Source organism: Lathamus discolor, chromosome 3 (genome assembly GCF_037157495.1).
Source record: "Lathamus discolor isolate bLatDis1 chromosome 3, bLatDis1.hap1, whole genome shotgun sequence".
Taxonomy (NCBI): Eukaryota; Metazoa; Chordata; class Aves; order Psittaciformes; family Psittacidae; genus Lathamus; species Lathamus discolor.
This window is the reverse complement of record NC_088886.1, coordinates 75353822-75372077: the sequence shown is the minus strand read 5'-3', so window position 1 is coordinate 75372077 and position 18256 is coordinate 75353822. Positions and strand designations below refer to the sequence as shown.

Sequence of the window (18256 nt, the reverse complement as noted above, 5' to 3'; positions counted from 1 at the left end):
TTGGTAGGGTGAGGGTCAGCCTTGTGGGATCAGACACCCTTAGCAGTGCTGCTGCCCTTGCAAGGCACTGAAGGGGAAGGCTCCCTATAAAAGCAGCAGGTGGTGAAAAGCCTGCCAGCAGATTTGCAGGCAGCTGTAGGAGCGCAGTCAGCACCCATACAACCCTGTTTGTCTTCAGAGTGCCTGAAGGGTGCTGAATCTACTGGTCCACATGGGTTTCATGTTTTATGGAGGAAGTGGGGATGTGTAAGGTGATAGTGCACTCGTGTGTATGTGATAAACACATAAATGTATTGGCTTTCACAAGTCATAGGTGTGGCTATGTGGATATAACTGTATGAGTTTACAATAACAGAAACAAAGCTCGCTAAAGACACAAGATTAGACAAGTTAAAAAGGGTCAGAAGTCTTGAGCAAAACGGAGTCACATAGCAAAAGAATTTGTAAAGGTAAAAGAAAGAAGGGGGGGGGGGCTTGATATAAGAAAAGCTAGTGCCTAAAAAACATAGTGTTAAAGTACTTTTTAGCTTAACAGGTTGTAGAAAGAGAATAATGTTTATGTTGTAAGTCTGTTGAATGTAGTGGCCCCACTAAACATGAGTTAATTGTTTCACACTAGTCTTATAAAGTATCTTTAGTTTTAAAGAACAATGTTTGTGTTGTAAGTCTGTGGTGAGATAACAGGATTTAGTGGCCCCACTAAACATGAATGAGTTATTTCACACCATCCTTCTACTTAGCAGTTAGTTTAGAGACAGAGCATCCCAAACATCTGCTAGCTTGGGATAACTCTTGTCTGCCCATCCTGCAATAAATTTTGCAGGAAGGTCACACTGTTTTAAATCTTTGCTAGGTATCAACAGAATTATAGATATAGCTGGTTTCAGCTAGTTGTGTGATTACTGGGGCGTCCAACTGTGCCAAAGGTGAAAAGTACACTGTGAGGAAGACTGCTTACTTCATCTTGAAGACCCCTACTCACAAGAAGTCTGCTTACTTCATCCTCAAGACCCCTGCCCACAATCACCGCAGAGCAGTGCGCAGATGCCAAGAGGAGGAGACTTATGATAATAAGTTCTTGGAGCTAGTCATAATATTCCCCGCCTATATGCAGGAATTATGAATATGTATGTAACTAATGTAATAGCGAAAGTATATAAACCTGTAACAAATATTAATCACTCACGCCTCTGGCTATGGTCATGTGCCCAGCACTGTTGCTTTTGCTTTATTGACTTTGTCCCTCAATAAAACCTTGTTATCTTGTTTAGAGGAGTGAGTTTGTATTTCACATGTATGTAGCTGTACTACATACACGCATGCAATTTCTTTGCCAGAGGGAAAGCAAGTATGAGTATGCAGCACGCCAATGCTTACCATCAGCAATGATTTCCTTAGGGTCAGACTCTTAAAATCATAGAATACAAAGTTGGAAGGGACCTCAAGAATCATCTGGTCCAACCTTTCTAGGCAAAGCATGACCTAGACTAGATGCCCCAGCACCCTGTCCAGATGAATCTTTAGTAGAGTCCAACACTGGGAAGTCCACCACTTCCCTGGGGAGAATATTCCAATGGCTGATTGTTCTCATTGTGAACAATTTTCCTCTTTTGTCCTGTGAGAATCCCCCAGGAGTAACGTCATCCTAGAGAACCTACAAACTAGACAATCAAATGTCAGGAAAAAAAACCCAGATTCTCCCAGGCTACTTCAATGATCAATAAATACAACTTAAGTCAGTTGCTTCCATGGTACCCTTTTTTTCCCCTCTGAGTTCCACTTGACAGATACGTCTTTCTGTAAAAACTGTGATACCTGGGAATAAAGGGTTAACATTGTGCCTGCTTGCTTAAGCTTGGTGAAGCAGAACCATAGGAGTCAAAGTTGCTAGAATGGTGAAGCAGAATTGTAGGAGTTACAGCTTCTAGGCAAAATTGTAGTAGATAAGATTCATAACTTGTGTGAGGAACATTTAAGACATTCTTGTTTAAATAGTATCCATAGAAAGAAAAGGAACAAATAATAACCAGAGTAACAAAACTTGCAAACTTGACAAGTTTCTGCTTTAAGATACATAAAACCGGCTTGTACCCAACCTGAGGTTTGGATAGGAGCCAAAACCCTAGTCTGCGTGAAAGCAAGAGCTTACTCCCAGTGATGAAGACGAACTAGAGGCCTTCATCCTCACGACCCTCTAGCGACCACCACCAGGAGGCAAGCGCAAGCACATCAGTGGGACAAATGCCAGAAAACTAATTATAATACTAGACGGGAATAGGTTTTGCATATGTATTAAGCGTGAAGTAATCTCATGTTTATGTAATCATTATGTGTAATATAAACAGAGTGTCAAAGAAAAGGTGCATATGCCTTTGGAGGAATGATCCCCCATGCACCTCAGAGCTGAATAAAAGCATACCTACTTCACAACTTTAACAAGTAGTGGAGTCTATCTGCGTATCAGCTGACTCCAAAAAGAGAATTACAGTGCTGAACTCTGATCCTATATTGGGTGCATTAATACACTGTAGCTAGGATTATGGGGAGAGAATTTGGTACTGCAAAGAGCTCGGGTGTTTGAATATTAGCTTCCCACTGCCCTGGGGAACTCTGCTACTACCCCATTCCTTGTAAATAAGCTGTCTTTCTGTGTAGAGAAGGTATGCTGTACTTCATATACTTTATGAGAATTGGGCCAGGTTTGAGTGTGTGAAACAAAGGTAGTCTGCCTGAGGGAAGATAGTTTCCTTTATCCTGTTTTCTTTCAGTGAGCCAAGGTGGGGTTTAGGTTCCACCAAGAATGGCACAAATCTTTCTGTAGAAAGGGTGAAACAAATCCAGATCACCTCCAGATGTCTAAGCAAGATCGTGGTCTCAAACATAAATTCCGGGGAGTTTCTTAGCCCTGACATACACTGCTAGTTTCTCATACTGTAGGTTGCGTGCATGTTCTCTGACCATGCTACAAATGTGGTTTTTATTTTGGTTTCATAAGATGGGCTTTCATGACTCTTTCTTTTCCACATGTAGAGGAATTTGTGCAATAGGAGGAAGTGCAAAACTTTGGTACTATGTTCACTGTTTACGAGAGGTACCTGTTTCCACTAGAATGACTAGGACTAGGGAAAAAAAAAATGCTTTATAAAAAAGTGGAATGCATAAGGGGATATGTTATCCAAATTTGTTAACTTTTGATTTCTGAAAAATGCTCCAGTATCATAGAATGGTTTGGGTTGGAGGGGACTTCAAGATCATCTAGTTCCAACCCTGCCTTGAACAATTCCAGGGATGGGGTAGCCATAAGTTCTCTGGGCAGCTTGTTCCAAAAAATACTAGTTGCTAATAACAGATTTAAAAAAATATATAAAATTTTAAGATTTTAAACAATCCCACAAGTGGGTTTGCCTTTACCTGAAGCAGGAGTAACCCAGACTGTATTCCCCCGAAAATTCTTTATGTGCACCACAGGAACTCTGTCCCCCTCTACAGTATGTAAAAGTCCTGACTGGGCTGGGCCAGCTCTGTTGGCAGATCCTCTGGTGTTGACCAACCAGGTGGCTTTTGGTAAATGTGTATCCCAATGTCTGAAAGTCCCACCACCCATTGCTCTCAATGTAGCTCTTGGCACTTTTTCTGTGCTACAGCGACTCCACATGCTCAGACACAGCAGCACATGAGGGACTTCACCCAGAGTGATGGGTTCAATGTTGTAATGATGGTCAGGGGGAAGTCGGGGCCAGTCGCTGGTGACCTGTAGGCATTTAAATTTGTTTCACCACTGTAGCACAAATGTCCTTATTCTGAACAAAGTGCTTAAGTCTCACTGTGATACAGTTTCATACTTTGTACAATAAGTAAAGATTCTTCTGTTCCTCACCAAATTAATAGTTTCTGGTAGTCTGCATCCAAAAATATTTGAGTAACAAGCATATTTTTAAAATGATCACATGAACTAAACGTAAGTAAACAGGCTATTCTGTAGGCAACAGCAAGCCGTTCTTAAGCTATGCTTAAAGTACCCACAGATCTGCAACATGAAAGATCCAGCTAGTTCAGTGAAGTATCTTAATTTTCAGAATGCTTAGCTACATAACTATACCAGCCATTTGTTACACATGTCACTACTAGGGTGCTCAAGAAGGATGGAATATTTTGCTCCTACATAGTCTGCAATTTGGTTTTCGAGATCAGAATCACAAAGAAGCACAAGGCAGTGGGAAGTCTAAGAGGCTGATTAACATGTACGCTTTATTACATTGGGTGAGATTGATAATAGCTAATTTTCTGATGGATCAAGAAACCATATGTAGCAGCACACAATATTTGAAACCTAAATAGGAGGAATTCAGTCTAGAAATTAAGATATTTTTCTTGAGCTATTGGGATGACTTGCTGCCTTAAGTCAGTCAAGCTCCTACTAGTGCCACTGTGATTCCACTGTGCAAAAAGCCAGGCCATAATGTTTTCCTCTCCTATAAACCGCATTGCATTTGTGGCAAAATTTACCATATCTCCCAATGTCGTGGTTTAAGCCCAGCTGGTAACTCAGAACCATGCAGCTGCTCACTCTCTCTTCCCTACTTCCCTCTTCCCCCGCCTGCTCCTGCAGGGATGGTGAGGAGAATCGAAAGAATGCAACTTGCATGGTGTCCTGGTTTAAACCCTGTCCTCAACTTAGCCATGCAGTCCACTCCCCCCCCCCCCACCTTGTCCTTTCTTCCCCCCGCCTTCCCCGGCTCCCAGAGGGACAGGAGGAGAATGGAAAGAATGTAACTCCCACGGGCTGAGATAAGAACAGCCCAGTAACTAAGGTATAACACAAACCACTACTACTACTACCAATAATGATAATGAAATAACAAGGGAAGAGAATACAATACCACCTGTCAAAAACCAGCCTGACCGAGCAGTGAGCCAGCCCTTCCGGGTAACTCCCAGTTATATCTGGGCATGACGTGCTGTGGTATGGAATACCCCTTTGGTTAGTTTGGGTCAGATGTCCTGTCTTTGCTTCCTCCTGACTTCCCCTCCTCCCTGGCAGAGCCTGAGGCTCATAAAGTCCTTGGCCAGACCAAACATTTGAGCAGCAACTAAAAACATCGGTGTTATCAGCACTGTTCCCAGGCCGAAAGTCAAAAACACAGTGCTGCACCAGCTACTAAGAAGGATCAAAAATGACTGCTACTGCTGAACCCAGGACAGTATCCACCCCTTATTCCATACCATTCATGTCATGCTCAGATCCCAGATTTTCAATGTGCTCTTGCATATATACATCCACATACACAGACAGGGAGAAAGAGATCATTCCTTAGTGCATGGACCAATCCCTATAAAGCTGCCGAGTCCATTTGGTCCATGATGTCAGGTTCCATCTCTTGTAACAGTCTTTTGGGGCAGGAGAGGCTGTGTGCAGTATTGGATCGTTGCCTGCTGATGCTGATTGTTCCTTTGCCACAGAACTTGTCTGGTTCTATCACAGTTCATTCTCTGTTGGGATGACGGTTGGAGGGAAGTCAGGGCCAGTCACTGGTGACCTGAAGACATCTAGTTGATGGGCTATAAAAGTACTGCATAGCAGGCAACAGTATACAATTGAGTTCATTGGCTGTTTTCCCCTAAAATCAAATCCCCTTGAGGTATACATCTTCCCACATTAACCACCAAGTATATGTGGGTCCCTGAGCAAAAGCAATCCCACGAGTGTGTTTGCCTTTACCTGAAGCAGGAATAACCCAGACTGTCTTCCCCAGCAAATTCTTCATGTGCACCACAGGAACTTTGTCCCCCTCTACAGTGTGTAAAGGTTTTGACTGGGCTGGGCCAGCCCTGTTGGCAGATCCTCTGGTGTTGACCAACCACATGGCTTTCGGTAAATGTGTACCCCAATGTTTGAAAGTTCCCCCACCCATTGCTCTCAGTGTGGTTTTTAACAGCCCATTGTACCGTTCGATTTTCCCAGATGCTGGTGCATGGTAGGGGATGTGATATACCCACTCAATGCCATGCTCTTTGGCCCAAGTGTCTATAAGGTTATTCCGGAAATGAGTCCCATTGTCTGATTCACTTCTCTCTGGGGTGCCGTGCCGCCACAAAATCTGTTTCTCAAGGCCCAGGATAGTGTTCCGGGCAGTGGCGTGGGGCACAGTGTATGTTTCCAGCCATCTGGTGGTTGCTTCCACCATGGTAAGCACATGGCGATTGCCTTGGCAGGTTGGTGGGAGTGTGATATAGTCAATCTGCCAGGCCTCCCCATATTTGTGCTTCAGCCATCGTCCTCCGTACCAAAGAGGCTTTAACCGTTTAGCTTGTTTAATTGCAGCACATGTTTCACACTCATGAATAACCTGGGCAATAGTGTCCATTGTTAAGTCCACCCCTCGGTCACAGGCCCATCTGTATATTGCATCTCTGCTCTGATGGCCTGAAGTGTCATGGGCCCACTGGGCAACCTTTATGTTGCCAATTTAAGTCCATCTGAGCCACTTCAATCTTAGCAGCTTTATCCACTTGGCCGAACAACTTATAACATTGTCCTTGTATGGAAACCTTTCTTTCACAGCTGCCAAGAGCCGCCTCCAAAGACTGAGGGATTTTTTCTCTCTTGCAATTGCTTTGTCAGTTCCTTCTTCTCTAGCAAGTGATCCCAGCTGCTTGGCTTCTGTACCTTCTAGTTCGTGACCACCAGCCCCATTCTCCTAGCATCAGAGCAAGCAGGTGATGATGTGCTCCCCTGGTTGACAGGTAAAATCTTTTCGCATATTCCATAGCTTGGTTGAGGTCCGAGGCCAAGAAGTCACCTCTTCTTCTTCTTCTTCGTCATGTGATGATGACTCCTGATCAGATGCTGGCCCAGGTGGTGAGATAAGAACAGTCCAGTAACTAAGGTACAATTCAAAACTACTATTACCACCATCAGTAATAATAATGATAAGGAAACATCATGGTTTAAGCCCAGCTGGCAAATCAGAACCACGCAGCCGCTCACTCACTCCCCGTCCACTCCCAGAGGGATGGGGAGAAGAATTGAAAGAATGTAACTCCCACAGACTGAGATAAGAGCAGCCCAGTAACTAAGGTATAACACAAAACCACTACTGCTGCCACCAATGATAATAATGATAAGGGAAATAACAAGGGAAGAGAATACAACCTCTCACCACCTGCCAACCAATACCCAAGCCAACCCAAGCAGTGATCTCGCCCTTCCGGGTAGCTGCCCCCATGAGGTACTGTGGTATGGAATACCCCTTTGGTTAGTTTGGGTCAGGTGTCCTGTCTCTGCTTCCTCCTGACTTCCCCTCCTCCCTGGCAGAGCATGAGACTCACAAAGTCCTTGGTCAGACTAAACATTACTTAGCAACAACTAAAACATCAGTGTTATCAGTGTTGTTCCCAGGCTGAAAGTCAAAACCACAGCACTGCACCAGCTACTAAGAAGGAGGAAAATGACTGCTACTGCTGAACCCAGGACAAGGAAATAACAAGGGGAGAGGATACAAAACTAACAGGATAAAGGAAAAGAAAACAATAAATGCTAGTGATGCACAATACAGTTGCTCACCACCTGCCGACCGATACCCAGCCCAACCCGAGCAGCCATCTGGTCTTCTGGGTAACTCCCCCCAGTTTTTATACTGGGCATGGTGTGCTGTTGTTACTGTAAAAGTTGGTCAGAGAAACTCTCTAAGACTCAGTTTGGAGTTTTAGAAAACAGACATTCTTTATTGCAGCACTGGGCACATACATGATTTTTTTTGGAAAGGTGAGCACACCCGATATTTGTCAGCAGCGGATATATATATAGCATACTCATACATATTCACAGCTTTTCCTAGGAATTAATTATAATATTTGCATCCTAATTACGCATGTGTTTTCTGGTGGTTGTTGATAGTCTTCATCACTGTTTACTGAATGAGCTGAGTGCTTGTGCACACTTGCAAGGTTTTAGTGCCAAGTTAGCAGTTGGTACGTCCTTGCTTCTGTACTCTTCCAATCTTGTTCCATGCTGGATGCCACTCTGCTATCTTGAAGGCTTGCATCCTTGGTCTTATTTACTGTCTCCTTAGTTGTTATCAGTCCCATGATGTTCCTTTCCCCATCAGCCAAGTATTTCTTTCTCTCTATGTGTTAGTAAGTTAGAACAGTTTGGTCTATTCTACTGTGTTAAAGGCACACAAACTATTGTTAGTTTTAAGGATTAAGGTTACATTTTCCCCCTTGGAGACTTACTGGATATACGTATATCCTGTAAGTCTCATTCTATACCCTTTACTCATATTTGATTCTAATACACCATCGTGACCAGCAATTAGAAAATTGAATCATGGGTCTTGCAAGAATAGAGACAAGATTATTATTACTATAATGATCACAAACTAGTTTTTTAACCATATCTTATTTAGTAGCCAAGATGTAAGTCTATGACATAATTCTTCAAATACCCAGTTAGTATCACCTCTAACAGCCTGATGTAATATCTTTGTTTGCTTCCAGATTTCTGCTATTCTTTGTTTGCTTCCAGATTTCTGTGGATATTCTGCCATTCTGGTATATGTATGTGCCAAGAGCCACACAGTTCTGCAATCTTACCTGGAATAGACTAATCACTTCAAACTATAATGCCTGTATAGCACCTGGGAGTACAACACACAATGTACATTTTCCAGTCCATCCTGGGGGAAAGGGCCTTCCTAGCAGTATTATTACACAATCAATACCACCCTTCCTGTTCTGGAGCATTCCAATAACCAGTTATGGGTCCCTTGATCTGGAGTTGCATTGTCCAGCTACAGCCTGGGTAAAGTCCTACCAAGATACTGCCAGAGCTAAGGGTTTTACCCAGTACGAGGAGGTATTGTCTGAGATCCTGTTTTCCCTGCAAAAACATACCACCAGGAGCAAAGGGCAATGGGTAAGGCCACCCATATAAGCAGTTCATTTGGACTCAAATGATTCCTTCTTGGCTGTATCTGGAGCCTTGTTCTAGCATCTTGAAAGGGCACACCGAAATGCAGCTTTAGGTAGCAAAGCTGGGTCAGATTGTCATGTTGGTGACACCATTGTGGAGCTCATGCTCTGTTGGTGATTCCCAGCACCAGCTTTCTGACCTGGCTCGTCGCCTGTATATGCGTTAGCTGGATGTTCGCACTCTGTGAGCATTGCTCCTTAAAATGGAGAGGGAGCACAGCAGAGGCACTCTACAAGGACAGAGATTTAAATGGCAAAACTGAGGGGGATTGCCCTTCTGGTGGCACCGCTGCAGAGTTCACACTGTGTTGGTGATGCCGAGCACCAGCTTTCTGACCTGCCTGCTTGGCTTTAGGAGGAGGCTAGATGTTTACACTCTGTGAGCCTTGCTCCAGGACACCCTTGATCGTGCACCAAAAGAGACACTGTAAGCAGATGGAGTTTTTGGGAACAAACCAAGGGCAGATTACCATGTTGGTGATACTGTTGAGGAGCTCACTGTGTGTAGGTGATTCCCAGCACCAGATTTGTTTCCGGGCTCCTCCACTGTGGGAGCAGGGGGTGGAGGCTTCACTTCATGAACTCTGCTCTGGGACACCTGAGAGAAGGCACCAGAAAGACAGCACACAGATGGAGTTTTAGTTAAAATAGCAAGGGCGGACTGCCATGTTGTAGCACCATTGTGGAGCTCACACTCTGTTGGTGACACCCAGCACCATCTGTCTGATCTGGCTCCTCTGCTCTGTAAGTAGGAGCTGGATATTCACACTGAGAGCCTTAATCTACGATCTCTAGAGGGCGCATCAAAGTACAGTTTTAGGTAGCAAAGGTGGGCCTGTTCAGGGCTCTGTAACAAACAATGGGCATGTGAGCGGTCCAGGACTCTTGCCATTGGTTGGTTTGTAGTAAGGATTAACGGCCTAGTTCACAGGTTACGTCAGGGCAAAGTTGTGGCCACGTATGCGGAAGTTCTGCAGGAGGGAAGCAACTCCCGGATGCTGAAGAAGGAACCAGTCAGCTGTCTTTGCACTGTGTGTAGAAACCAATCATTGTAAACCTTAAGCGCGGGACCAAGCTTGGAAGCTATAAAAGGCAGTGCTCTGCAGTGAATAAAGGTCAGTTTCTGATTGCATTAATCAGCGTGCTGTCCGTTGATCTTCTGCATGGGCCAAATTACCGCGTTGGTGACACGACTGTGGAGCTCAATGTGTTTAGGTGATTCCCAGCACCAGGCTTCTTTCCGGGCTCCTCCAGTGTGGGAGCAGGGGACAGAGGCTTCACTTTGTGAACCTTGCTCTGGGACACCAGAGAAATGGCACCAGAAAGACAGTACACAGATTGACTTTTGGTTAAAATAGCAAAGGCAGTTTGCCATGTTGGTGGCAGCGTTGCGGAGCTCACCAGCACAGGCTATCTGATCTGGCTGCCCAGCTGTATATGCATTAGCTGGATGCTTGTACTCTGTGAGCCTTCCTCCTGGATCTCAAGAGTGAGCATCAGAGTTACTGTATGCAGGTGGAGTTTTAGTTAAAGTAGCGAGGGTGGATTGCCATGCTGGTGGTACCGTTGCGGAGCTCACTATGTATAGGTGATGCTCAGCAGGAGCTTTCTGAACTGGCTCCTCTGCTGTATATGCAGCAGCTGGACTTTCGCATTCTGTGAGCCTTGCTCTAGGATCTTGAGAAGGCGCATCAAAGAGGCACTGCAAGCAGATGGAGTTTAAGATGGCAAAGCTAGCAGGGAGTGCCCTGTTTGTGGCAAGGTTGCGTAAATCACACTTTGTTGGGTAACGCCAAGTACCAGCTTTGTGTTCTTTCACCTCAACTGTATATGCAGCAGCTGGACGTTTGCACTAGGACCTCTACAGGGCACACCGAAGAGACACAGCATACAGGTGGAGTTTTAGGCAGCACAGCTAGGGGAGATTGTCATGTTGGTAGCACTGCTGCGGAGCTCATGCTCTGTTGGTGATACCCAGCACCAGCTTTCCGATCTGGCTCCTCGCCTGAATAGGCAGCAGCTGGACATTCGCACTCTGTGAGCCTTGCTCCTGGATCTCAAGAGGGCGCACCGAAAAGACAAAGAATATAGATGGAATTTTAGGCAGCAAAGCTAGGGCAGATTTACCATGTTGGTGACACTATTGAGGAGCTCAGTGTGTGTGATTCCCAGACCAGCTTTCTTTCCAGGCTACCTCCTCTGTGGGAGCAGGGAATGGCGGCTTTGCTTTGTGAACTGTGCTCTGGGACGCCCGATAGAGGGCACCAGAAAGATAGTAAGGAGATAAGAGTTTTAGTTAAAATAGCTTGGGTGGATTGGCATGTTGGTGGCACCGTTGCGGATTTAAAAGTGTGTAAGTCATGCCTAGTGCCAGCTTTCTGACCTGGCTTCTCTGCTTTGTAAGCAGGAGCTGGATGTTCACACCCTGTGAGCATTGCCCCTGGAACTGGAGAGGGAGCATAGAAGACGCACTGTACGCAGAGGGAGATTTAGATAGCAAAGCTAAGGGGGATTGCCCTGCTGGGGCACTGCTGCGGATCTCACACTCTGTTGGTGATGCCCAGCACCAGCTGTCTGACCTGTCTGCTCTGCTATCAGGTGGAGGCTGGACGTTTGCATTCTGTGGGCCTTGCCCCAGGGCACCCGTGATCATGCACCAAAAGAGACACTGTAAGCAGATAAGAGTTTGAGGGAGCAGAGCTAGGGCAGATTGCCATGTTGGTGATACTGTTGAGGAGCTCACTGCGTGTAGGTGATTCCCAGCACAAGGTTTCTTTCCGGGATCCTCCAGTGTGGGAGCAGGAGATGGAGGCTTCACTTTGTGTACCTTGCTGTGGGACACCTGGGGGAGGGCACCAGAAAGACAGTATACAGATGGAGTTTTAGTTAAAAAATGTTGGTCAGAATGCTATGCTGGTAGCACCTTTGAGAGGCTCACACACTGTTGGTGATGCCCAGCACCAGCTATCTGATCTGTCTGCTCAGCTGTATATGCATTAGCTAGATGTTTGCGCTCTGTGGGCCTTGCTTCTGGATATCGAGAGTGAGACCAGAAAGAAAACCTGGTCTGGGCATAACCTTCACACACTGAGCTCCTCAATAGTGTCACCAACATGGGAATCTGCCTTAGCTTTGCTGCATAAAACTCCACGTGTGTGCTGTGTCTTTTCAGTGCGCCCACTCTATATACGGGAGCAAGGCTCACAGAGTGTGAACATCCAGCTGCTGCACATACAGCAGAGGAGCTAGGTCAGAAAGCTGGTGCTGGGCATCACCTATACACAGTGAGCTCCTCAATGGTGGCACCAACATGGCAATCCGCCGTTGCTATTTTAACTAAAAGTCCACCTGCGCACTGGCTTTCTGGTGCCCTCTGTCAGGCGTCCTAGAGCACGGTTCAGAATGTGAAGCCTCCATCCCCTGCTCCCACAGAGGAGGAGGCTAGAAAGAAAGCCTGCACGGAGAAAGATCCACACAGTGAGCTCCACAACGGTGGCACCAACATGGCAATCCTCTGTGGTGTATGAGGCATGGACTCCAGGTGTGATGCAACCAGAGATGTTTATTGAGTGAGCTTACAGGCTTTTATAGTATTCTGGCTAGCCATCCTCAGCCAATGGCTTCACTGATCACACACCTTTACAACCAGTCATCTTTGCTTAAGCAACTGTTTTCCGGATAAGGCAAGTGCTTGCCCAGACACAGTCTAACATGTTCTATCTGCTGCTACAAGCATTACAAGTGCGTGCCCAAACATGTTCCCCCTGCTGCTGCTACATTGCAAGTGCTTGTACAAACATGTCCTTGCTGCTGCCAAGCATTGTTACTTTTGGCCCACATTTCCCCCTTTCTTGTTTGCTAAGCTTTGCAGAGCCAGCACAGTATGTGTTCATGCAAGCATCAGGTGATTTACACTTTGGTTTATAAGTCACTGAATACAATAAAACAAACATGGCAAGCAGATGGTAATAATCAATAATGCTATAAGCCCTATTACAACAAAGCCAGCTATGTGTCTAAGCCAAGGACCAAAATTTTCCAACCAAGAAAACAGTCCACAAGGGTTCCAGCCTTGGTTTTGTTGCAATTCCCCAGACAGTTCCTTCAAATCCTGAGTGCTTTTGTGAATTGACTCGGAGTGATCACTCAGGTTCATGCAGCACATTCCGTCGACATCTTCACATCCATGTCCTTGGGCTAATAATAAAATGTCTGTCATTGCCTGATTCTGCAGTGTTGCATGACGCACAGAATCAACATCTGTTAACAACCCTGACAGGGCATCACTAGTGGCATTACTCTATAAAAAAACCCTCGTTTTCCAGTTTAGTGCAAATATATAGCATGCATTCACACAAAACAAGAGTTCTCCAGGTAAACATGCCTGCCATAGGTGAAAATAAAAGATAATTTTAAAAAACTGCAAAGTCTTGTACAGGTTAAAAAAAAAGATGCTAAAGATGTACTAAAGTCAGCTGTATAGAACACTGCCATTCCTTTTATGCTATACTAACAGGTGGATCCAGAAAGTACATTTGCTTTTATCTTGATATTTTACATGCTTCTTAAGTAGCCACTCAATAGACCTGTTAATATAATCCAGAAATGTCTAATCAAGTAAGATTTTTTTTTCTAAGTACAAAAGCAAATCATTACAGAATTATGTTTATGACTCAACGAATTGAACTTTCCAAAGACAAGACATTTGTTTCCTGAGATGGCTAAAAGTCATGTTTCAACTTTGTGTTACACTATAATGAACAAAAAATACTGTGCAGAAAAACAGAGGTAAACTTCAGCATACAAGCACATTTACAGAAATCACCTAATTTCACTAGTACTATTTGTGTTCATGTGTGCACCTTAACAAAAGTCATAAAATAATCTTTATACATTACAAAACAAGGATTTACAAAACTTCCATTTTATTTCCAAGTTATTAATTCTAAAAATGTTGAAACATACCATTTCCTAAAGGAGTTTACAATAAAAGCCTAACAATCTGGCATGGAACAGAGGTAAATATATGGAAACCTGTTTTAACAGTCACAAAGCAGTCGCTGGTGATTAAAGAGCACTTTGTTCTTCAAAGATGGTAGGCACTTCCACATAACCAGAAATGTAAGTTTTCCTACCACTCCTTTTCCCTCCCATACATAAAAATATCCAGTGCAATACAAAACGGAAGTAGGATAAACGAACAGACAGGGGATCAAATAAAACCATTAAGGTCTTGATTATTGTTCATCTTGGGTGAGTGTAAAGATTTTGTCCCAAAGTTTTCCTGGCAAGATGGAGTTATTTGGCTTTTAAAAGTGTTAGCTGAAATCCCTCCCATTTAAACTGCCTTATGTATTTCTTTAACTGCTTCATATTGGAAGCAGTTGCCATTCAGGTGGTCTATGAGGCTGATAAATCACAGGGCATACCAAAGCAACCTGCCAGTCACTCTGCTTAATTGCCTCCTTTCTACAAACTTCCCAATTATGTGCTGTGGTTTTCACCATTACTGGAGCATTTACATCAAAAGGTGGAGGGAATAAATCAGGCTCCTTCTCAGGATATATTGGGCCTGGATTGAAAGGCTCACTATCTCCTTTGGAGTTTGGCTCAGAACCCTTTTCAGCTTGTAACAGAAAAGGGTTGGTCGATGGGGATGGATTAGAGTTCGTCGGAGGGTGATCTGCTGTTTCCAGAGGTGCTGATGGTGTGGCAGAGGAGGAGGACTGCTGTTTAATAGTCTTTAGCGTGGCCATAATCTGCCACCAATTCTCAAGGTGCCATCCGGCAGCCACATCTCCTGCAGCAACAGCGGCTCGTAATTGCGTCCCCACCGCTTGCCAGGCTGCTACGTGAAGAGCACCTTCACACAGGAAATCTGGCGTATTCTTTTGGATCCAGTCACTAACTGAGGCCCCATCACAGCTCTTTTATGAGCATCAAACCATTTGCGCAGAACCTATACTGCGCTTCTGGTCCTGGGATAACTTCCCTCCCATGGTTCCCGACTGCTCACCTATCCAGCAGGCGATGGGTGTGCTTCTGTAATCCTGGTTCAGGCAGGCTACGGCACCAGTCCAGACTCAGTGAGTCTCCTACTGTAGTCCCTGTTGGCGCGCCATTTGTGGCGTATGAGGCACCGACTCCAGATGTGATGCAACCAGAGACATTTATTGAGTGAGCTTACAGGCTTTTATAGTATTCTGGCTAGCCATCATCAGCCGATGGATGGCTTTACTGATCACACACCTTTACAACCAATCATCTTTGCTTAAGCAACTGCTTTTCCAGGTAAGACAAGTGCTTGCCCAGACGTGTTCTGACATGTTCTATCTGCCGCTACATGCATTAGAAGTGCTTGCCTGAACATGTTCTCCCTGCTGCTGCTACATTGCAAGTGCTTGTACAAACATGTCCTTTCTACTGCTGCAAACATTGTTACTTTTGGCCCACAGACTGCCCTGCCTTTTTAACTTAAAAGTCCACCTGCGTGCTGTCTTCCTGGTGCCCTGGCAGGCATTTCAGAACAGGGTTTGCAAAGGGAAGCCCCCATCCCCTGCTCCCACAGAGGAGGAGTCCAGAAAGCAAGCTGGTGCTGGAAATCACCCCCAGACAGTGAGCTCCTCACTAGTGTTACCAACATGGGAATCTGCTTTAGCTTTGCTAAATAAAACTCCACCTGTATGTTGTGTCTCTTTGGTGTGCCCTCTCAAGATCCTAGAGGAAGGCTCACAGAGTACCCAGGTCCAGAGGCTGCATATACAGGCGAGGAGCCATGTCAAAAAGCTGGTTCTGGGAATCACCAGCAGAGCATGAGCTATACAATGGTGTCACCAACATGGCAATCTGACCTACCTTTTTTTCAGAGTGTGTATGTGCAGCTCCTGCTATACAGCAGAGGAGCCAGGTCAGAAAGCTGGAACTGGTCATCACCAATATTCTGTAAGCTTTGCTATGGTGCTACCAATGATACGCAGATTGACTCCACAACTCGTTAAAGTTGCAAAGTAGGTATGCTTTATTCAGCGCTGAGGTGCATGGGGATCGTTCCTCCAAAGTATGCACACCCAGGGTAATTTTTCCTTTACATTTATTCCCTTACGCCTATACATATTTAGTATCTATCCCCGCTTCGTATTATAATGAGCTAGAAGGTCCTTTGCGCCTGCGCAGTGCCCCCTCTGGTCATGGGCAGGGGTCTCAAGATGAAGTAAATGAGTCTTCCTCCTGTGGGCAGGGGTCCTCAAGATGAAGTAAATGAGTCTTCCTCTTCTTAAACTTTTCACCTTTTAATTTTTGCGCATGGCTTTAGGGTTTAGTCGGTACCTCATCCATAAATCATCAGCTTCTCCCCCTTATCAATAGAATCATAGAATCATAGAATGGTTAGGGTTGGAAAGGACCTCAAGATCATCTAGTTCCAACCCCCCTGCCATGGACAGGGACACCTCTCACTAAACCATCCCACACAAGGCTTCATCCAACCTGGCCTTGAACACTGCCAGGGATGGAGCACTCACAACCTCCCTGGGCAACCGATTCCAGTGCCTCACCACCCTAACAGGAAAGAACTTACTCCTTATATCCAATCTAAACTTCCCCTGTTTAAGTTTTAACCCATTACCCCTTGTCCTGTCACTACAGTCCCTGACAAAGAGTCCCTCCCCAGCATCCCTATAGGCCCCCTTCAGGTACTGGAAGGCTGCTATGAGGTCCCAACGCAGCCTTCTCTTCTCCAGGCTGAAAAGCCCCAACTTCCTCAGCCTGTCTTCATATGGGAGGTGCTCCAGTCCCCTGATCATCCTCGTGGCCCTCCTCTGGACTTGTTCCAACAGTTCCATGTCCTTTTTATGTTGAGGACACCAGAACTGCACACAATAGCAGAGTATCTCCCAAGAGCAGAGTAGAGGGGCAGGATCACCTCCTTCGGCCTGCTGGTCACGCTCCTTTTGATGCAGCCCAGGATACGGTTGGCTTTCTGGGCTGTGAGCACACACTGCCAGCTCATGTTCATTTTCTCATCGACCAGCACCCCCAAGTCCTTCTCTGCAGGGCCGCGCTGAATCTCTTCTTTGCCCAGTCTGTAGCCGTGCCTGGGATTGCTCTGACCCAGGTGTAGGACCCTGCACTTGTCGTGGTTGAACTTCATAAGGTTGGCATCAGCCCACCTCACAAGCGTGTCAAGGTCCCTCTGGATGGCATCCCTTCCCTCCAGCGTATCAACCGGACCACACAGCTTGGTGTCATCTGCAAACTTGCTGAGGGTGCACTCAATCCCACTGTCCATGTTAGCGACGAAGATGTTAAACAAGACCGGTCCCAACACCGATCCCTGAGGGACACCACTCGTTACTGGTCTCCAGCCAGACATCGAGCCATTGACCACAACTCTTTGTGTGCGGCCGTCCAGCCAGTTCTTTATCCACCGAGTGGTCCATCCATCAAATTGATATCTCTCCAATTTAGAGACAAGGGTGTCGTGTGGGACAGTGTCAAACGCTTTGCACAAGTCCAGGTAGATGACGTCAACTGCTTTACCCTTATCCATCAGTTCTGTAGCCCCATCATAGAAGGCCACCAAATTGGTCAGGCAGGATTTCCCCCTAGCTCTTCATGTGCCTTAGCATGTTGTCCAGGAGAATGTGCTCCAAGATTTTACCAGGCACAGAGGTGAGACTGACTGGTCTGTAATTCCCTGGGTCTTCCATTTTCCCCTTCTTGAAAATGGGGGTTATATTTCCCTTTTTCCAGTCGTCGGGAACTTCACCTGACTGCCATGATTTTTCAAATACGCTGGCCAGTGGCTTAGCAACTTCATTCGCCAGCTCCTTCAGGACCGGCAGATGGATTTCATCAGGTCCCATGGACTTGTGTGCGTTCAGATTTTGAAGATGGTCTCGAACCAGATCCTCTCCTACAGTGGGCCCAAGGTCTTCATTCTCACAGCCCCTGCATCTACTTTCTAAGAACTGGGTGGTGCAGTCAGAGCCTTTGCCAGTGAAGACCGAGGCGAAGAAGTCATTCAGAACCTCAGCCTTCTCCAAATCCTGTGTAGCCAGTTCTCCCGATAGCTTCCTCAGGGGGCCTATTTGGTCCCTAGTCTGTTTTTTGTTTGCTACGTACCTGTAGAATCCCTTCCTATTATCCTTAACATCCCTGGCTATGTTTAATTCTAACTGGGCCTTAGCCTTCCTAACCTGGTCCCTAGCTTCCTGGACAACATCCCTGTACTCTTCCCAGGCCGCCTGTCCTTGCTTCCATTTTATATAAGCCTCTTTTTTCC

The 18256-nt window shown here is 45.6% G+C and overlaps 1 long non-coding RNA gene across 1 annotated transcript; it reads right to left on the bottom strand.

The window, feature by feature from the left end:
- Window positions 1-12515: 12515 nt before the first annotated feature.
- LOC136009709 (uncharacterized) lies at window positions 12516-15620 on the bottom strand. Its single transcript, XR_010610622.1, has 2 exons — window positions 14990-15620; window positions 12516-13357 (listed from the first exon to the last, which is right to left on the bottom strand). It is a non-coding gene; the product is annotated as an uncharacterized LOC136009709 (long non-coding RNA).
- Between the last annotated feature and the right edge of the window lie 2636 nt (window positions 15621-18256).